The 6,553-nt window shown below is 38.1% G+C and overlaps 1 protein-coding gene across 5 annotated transcripts in view; it reads left to right on the top strand.

Annotated features, from left to right (window-relative positions):
• The window catches only part of Dgkb (diacylglycerol kinase beta), a 772,948-nt gene that overhangs the window by 6,310 nt on the left and 760,085 nt on the right, over positions 1-6,553 (top strand). The window lies entirely within an intron of this gene.

The following is a 6,553-nucleotide window of genomic DNA, read 5'->3' as shown; positions in this document are numbered from 1 at the left end:
CATATAAGAATTTGGTTTAAAAATTTGGGTTGGTTTTTTTTTTTTTTTTTTTTTTTTTTTTTTTTTTTTTTTTTTTTTTTTTTTGTATTTTAAATATAGGGAATAATTTTGGAATCTGACAAATTATATATTTATTTTCAAATCACAAAATAGAAATATTTATTGATATCTAATTTCTGGGATTGTGTTATTAATTTGTCTTTAAAGACCTATTTTTATTACATTTAAATTATGTGTATGTGTGTGTGTATTTCTGTGTGGTGTGTGCAGGTTAGTGCAAGTATCCCAAAGAACAGAAGCTTTGGATCCTCTGGAGCTGGAGTTATGAGCCACTGTGGGTCCTGGAGACTGAACTTGTCCGCTGCAAGGGCGTATGTGTGCTTGACTCCTGAGCCATTTCTCCAGTCCCTTAATTTAGAGAGAAAATAAATATTCGAATAAGTGATGTATTAAAGATGTTCTCTTGTGGAGTTGTGGTGTAAAACGGGAAACTGTCTATTCGTTTCTTTGTAGACAGGGTCTCAAGTAGGCTAGACTGGCCTCACATTTGCAATGTAGCTGTGGATGACTTTGGTCTTCTGAAACTCCTCACTCCACCTTCCAAGTGCTGGGATTATATGTGTGTGCCACTGCATCTCCTTTTTCCTAGTGCTCGGGAGCAAACCCAGGACTTCTTGTAGGCTAGGTAAGCGCTTTCTCAACTTCGAAACTGTTTCTTCATCTCTTATTTCTGTTGAGGAAAACACCTTAGGTCGTTTTAATTCAATCACAGCTAACCAATGGTGAGCCACATCTGCAAGCATTCTTTATTACTACTAGAGAAGAAGGAAGCCATAGTTAACAGAGGGAAAATCAGTCTCCAGTCTCCCTCCCAAAGAAAAATTTTCAGTTAATGTGATGATTTTAGTTCCACTTTTTAATGATGTTATTATGTTTTTCTTTCCATATTTCCATTTCCTCACTCTGTGAATTGTATATAACATATGACTTTTCTAATAGAAGGCTTATTTAGCAGTGCCTCCAGAGGTCAAACCAGTCTATTTTATTCTTCTTTCTAATCCCTACAAATCAGTTATTGAATAAAAATTATAATTAGTGGGAGGATGCTGGAAAGAGAAGTGTGGTAGTTATGTAAAATGTCTTTGGAATTTCATTAAATGAACATCACAGGATGATGTTACTCCCAGTGAGGTGGCAGGACCTTTCTTTATAATTTATTTTCTTTTCTTTAAACAATTGTGCATTTTAATTGCTCATGATGAGATAGAAATGAGGATAATGGTTTGTAAAAAATCAGCTGCACATAAAATTTCTCAATATTCAGCAACACTACTTTGAATTTCATAAATTCATTACTTTTCATGTACTGTGAGATAGGGGTTAAAAGTTGGTAACTGCCTCAAAGTGTTTGTCTGGGCTCAAATCTTTATTGAATTAGTTAACTAAACTTCAGCAAGCATTTACATTTTATGCTTTAGATTTCTTCTTATAAAACAAGCATAATGAAAATAAAATCCATGTAAGTACATGCTTTCATCATGTATGTTAAGGGTTTAGAAAAGAATGCACATATAAATATTTAAAAATAACAGGTTCAGTAGGTTAGAGTGCTTTCCATGAAAGCATGAGGACCTGAGTTTGATTCCCTCCCACCCACATAAAAGCCAGGCATGATGATGTGCCTTTGTAACCTTAGTGCTATGAGTGGAAGAGGCAGGAGGATCCGGAAAGCTCACTCGACAGCCAGGCTGGCTGGATCAGTGTGCTCCAGATTCAATGAGAGACTCTGTCTCAAAAATAAGTAAATGAATACATAAATAAGCAAATAAATAAAAATAAATAAGGCAGAGAGCTGAAGAGGTAGAAACTTGAGGTAAACTTCTGGTCTGCCTACCCATGGGTGTTTATGAGCATGCATGTGCATCCACACATTTCACACACACACAGACACACACACACATACACACAAACTGCTTACTAGTCCTAGTTTATTTGGAATGTTGTCTCAGATGTATTAGAATATGTTCTAAATAAAGTCTAAATATAAATTCAATCCTTAAATATTAAATATTACTTAGTAATATTTGTAAAGTTTGTTAATTATTTTGAGCTCCCTTATCTAGAGGGTCTTCTTTACTATTTCACCAAAAACATTTTTGTTGAATTATAAAAAAGAGGTCATTGTCAACATAGATAATTTAGAAATGTATAGTAAAATCCCAAGGAGCAGTGTCTGGCACACAAGGAAACCTAAACTCTTTACCTCTTCCTGGAAACCACAATAAGAAGTCTTTTATTTTTCTTCTAGCATTCTGAAAAAACAGCCATGTCATCCGTTAACACAGCAGATGATTTTCCGTTTTGCTCCATGCTGATTATTCTACCTAAGTGTACTGGGAAACATGACCTCTGTGCTAGATAGCTTTAGTGTCAACTTGACACACCTGGGTTGAGGGAGCCTCAGTTGGGGAATTGCCTCTATTGGACTGGCCTGTGGCTATGTCTGAAGGGCATCTTCTTGATGAGTGACGTGGGAGGGCCCAGCCCACTGTGGGTCATGCCACCCCTGGGCAGGTGGGCCTGTGTTGCATAAGAAGGCAGGCTGAGCAGGGGCCAGAGGAGCAAGCCAGTAAGCAGCGTTCCTCCATGGCCTGTGCTCCAGCTCCTGCCTCCAGGTTCCTGCCCTGAGTTCCTACCTTGGGCTCCCCAATGAACTGTGACCTGGGAGATATAAGCTAAATAAACCCTTTCCTCCCCAAGTTAGTAGTGGTCAGAGTGTTTTGTCACAGCAATGGAGAAACAGACTAGGACAACCTCTTATGTGAGGAAATGGATTATTATCTAGATGGACAACTTTTGAGATACATGAACTAGAAGGAAAAAGAAATAAGGTTGCTACAGAAAAGCATTACAGGATCCTTGACCTGAAAATAGAACTTGAAGCAGAAAAGGTGAGTTTGTAGTTTATTCAGCAACTTGTTTTGCTGACACAGAGAGCATAAAGAAGTGTTTCTGCCTTGGCTTTTCACCAAGGCATTCCTTTGCTGACTAATGAAAAGAAATGGAGCTGGGGAATTCTCACTTTTCATGCCTTTCCTCCAGTCGATTTTGGAGATTGTAAGTCATATCTAGCTACTTCTAGGAAGCTTAAAGGTTGTTTAAATAGTTACCCAGGCTGTCACCTCAAGAGACAGAAGCATTAACACCATACCGCTTTACCCAGCTCCATTCTTCAGTCATGGAAGGGCTTCCTCTGTGACACACTCTGCCAGGCTGAATGAAGGATGTGTCAAGAAATCAACAAAGGTCTTATAGTACTGAAAATTCCCTTCGCCCTAGTGAATGAGAAGGACCCAAAGCAGCATACCTACCCAAAGAGCCCAGGACATGATTTGATCTTGTATTAGTGCTTTGAAAGGAACTGAGAGCTGATACTGAAAATAGGAGGTCCAAGTTACATGGGGACAGTCAGGTTCAAGGATCAGGTGCCCCATTCCAACCCTCCCACCTTATTATCTTGTTTTCATTACAGCTCTAGTCTATGAGGTTGACAGTGCGAATAACAGGTGACAGTGAATTCAGGGGATTACACCTAACCTGAAGCAATCATTAAGACCATGACAGACGCATTCATGGTTAATCACAGTCTCAGAATTATTGAGCACAACATTTTCATTCAGTCAAAAACATGACTCCCACATTCCCTTTCCCTTTCCCTTTATATTATAGGATTATTCAGCTTTGGGCAGCTTTGAAAGATTAGAAAAATGCAAGTACTTAATGTTGCTTAGTAACTTCTCTTGCTTGTCATTTTGGGCTGCACATTAACAACTTGTAACTTCCCCACACTTGTCCCAAATTACTAGAATCAAGAAAGAGCACACAGGCTGATGAGTCACTTTGCTATCATGTTGTTCTTAATAAGAGTTCCGAATACCAGGATGGGTGTCCTATTGTTACATAATGTTGTTTGCCACAGCATATGTTGGAACTTTCTGTTTGGCAAATAGAAGTTCCTTTCTTTTTACCTGTTAAAGAAAGCATAGCACAGAAGCCATCCAGGGGACTGTTGCTATTATTTTGGTACCTGGATTTAAAGTACTCTATCCATACTCTACTAGAAACAAACCCTGAATGTGAAGTACTAAGTTTTCTTATCTTCAAGTGGATATTTTGTCTTGTGCTGATTTCATCCAAGCTACCTGCATGCCTACTTGGTGGCACCTTTGAAGCTTAAGTACTGATTATACCTTTACAAGAAGACTTGAAAAGGGAAGAGTTTAAATTTGGTTATAATATTGCTATTCTTTTTGATTAAGTATTTCTACTCCATTAACATGTGTGACAGGTACATTGAACTAGTTCTTGAGATAAAATATGTTAGAATCTGTAGGGAGAGGTCTAAGTACAAATTTCCCTGGTATTATTTAATCAGAGGATCTCTTATTCTGGTCTCAACTATTAAAATGTCTCTGAAAACATAGAGCACAGTAAGGAATATTGACCTATTAGTATTCAATTATTCATTAAAAAAATTGTAGCACCTGCCATGCATCAGAGTAGTAGATTCTGGAAATAAAATTGTGAGTAGGACCTAACCTTCACACTAGAGAGCTCCTAACTTGGAATGTGGAAGGAGACATCTAAGTGTAGGCATCGGAATATGACAAGCTCTGTACAGTGGTGTGGGCAGGCATTTGCCACTACAGGAGCAGAGGAGAGAAAAGACTAAGAGATTAATCAGATTATTTGGCATCTGAGTTCACACTTGAGGGAAGACTATGAACTTGGTCAAAAAATAGCAGTAAGAGCACATATCAAGGTATGTCTAGAAATCTCTTTTATGTTCCTATGACAAACCTGTACTTCTGTGATTTATCCAAGCATAGCTCTTGAGTGAAAAATTAGCTCTAATGACAAAGAGATGTGAAGAGCAAGCTAGGAGAGAGATTCTTTAGTTAGGTAGATGGTAACAAATATTTAGCATAGGTCAGAATACCTAGGGAAAATGTTAGCATGAAAAAGAAGATGGTTTTAAGAATAAATCCTGATGAATTTTATTATTTCAGTAATAGCTTGCAAAGAATGAAAATCTCTTGTCATAGAGTGGGAAAATCACATCAGAAATGGTGGCATTCTAAAGGCCAGGGAACAATGGCCTATGATAACAGCAAAGTAATTGTCTCTGTTGGATGCTACTGAGAGGTTAAATGAGATGAGGCCTGAAAAATATCAATTGTATTTGGACACAGGGAGTTCACTGGTGATCTAAAGATGTAAAGTCCTGAGGTGGGAAGAGAAACCCAGATGAAATGTGTTGAGTGAGTAGGAGTTCAGGAGAGGGAGGCAGAATGACTCATTCAGAAAGTAAAACTATGAAGGATTAAAGTAAGATAGAGCTGTTTCTTGGGAATAAGTGGGGTTTGCAGAAGCTTTAACTTTTCTAAAATAGGAATATTTTCAGTGTATTTACATATCCATGTGAAGAAGAAAACAACTGAAGTCATACAGAAGACAGAAAGATATTTGATGGATATCTAAGAATTTAGTATTATTGAAATCTAAGATATGCTGGTATGAGTTGTCTTTTCACAAATATCCACTGTAATTCAAGGACAGGGGTGGGGGGCACAGAATCTGAGTAGGCATGTAGGATTTTCTGCTAACCTGAAGATATTTCTGGAATTTTAGTGTTTCTGGTAGTTTGAATAAAGTGGAGAAAGCTTGAAGTTTTAGAAAGTCAGAGATTATTCGTCAGAGTCATATATCATGATCATGTTGAGGGTGTTATTGGAGCAGGTGGTTATGAATTTACAATTACAATTTATTTCATTGTACAGCTCTACTCAGTCTCTTGGGATGGGGCATAGAAAACAGAAATGAGTTGATCCATGTTTAATATTTCTTTGAATTTAGAATGCCCCCACCTACTCCTATGTGTCATCTGTCATCTTGTTAGTCCTTCTTATTTAGAAATGTGGATGACAATGTTCTCATATCCACATCTCTTTTCAGCATTAAGACCCAGTTAAAGTGCGTAGACTGGCAAATCAGTTACAAAGGTCAACCTCCTTAACATCTTACCTGTACTGACGTTTCTCTTCACTGCATGTTAACTGTTGGCCAATGACTCTGTTATGAACCCTGATAGTGCTTGGAACGACTCAGCCTTGGAGTCATGAAATAGAAAATAATAACTGCACCACCCTCTCTTCGCTTCAGCCGCCAGGCTTTCATGGACCCCACATCCTTCCAACGACTCCTTCCATTTGCTATCCAGACAAGGCCCAAGATAAAACTGAAATGACTGACTTCCCAAATCTTGTTTCCTGTATGCTTTTCCTTCCATTTTACATTTGGCCAATCCTTCCCAACTGAGCAATCTGGCTTGGCTTTTACAGCTGGGGTATTGAATGCTTCTCAAAATCACAGAGCCATGAAAACTGGTGTCATTGCAAATTTGTGATCACCCATCTCAGTCTGACCCTGGTAATTCTTCTGAGTGCCTGTACTGCATTATCTTTTCCATTCTCCACAGCAGTTTTTTTTTTTT

This window comes from Nannospalax galili, unplaced genomic scaffold (genome assembly GCF_000622305.1).
Source record: "Nannospalax galili isolate Female #2095 unplaced genomic scaffold, S.galili_v1.0 scaffold452, whole genome shotgun sequence".
Lineage (NCBI taxonomy): Eukaryota > Metazoa > Chordata > Mammalia > Rodentia > Spalacidae > Nannospalax > Nannospalax galili.
This window is presented reverse-complemented; position numbering and strand designations above follow the sequence as displayed.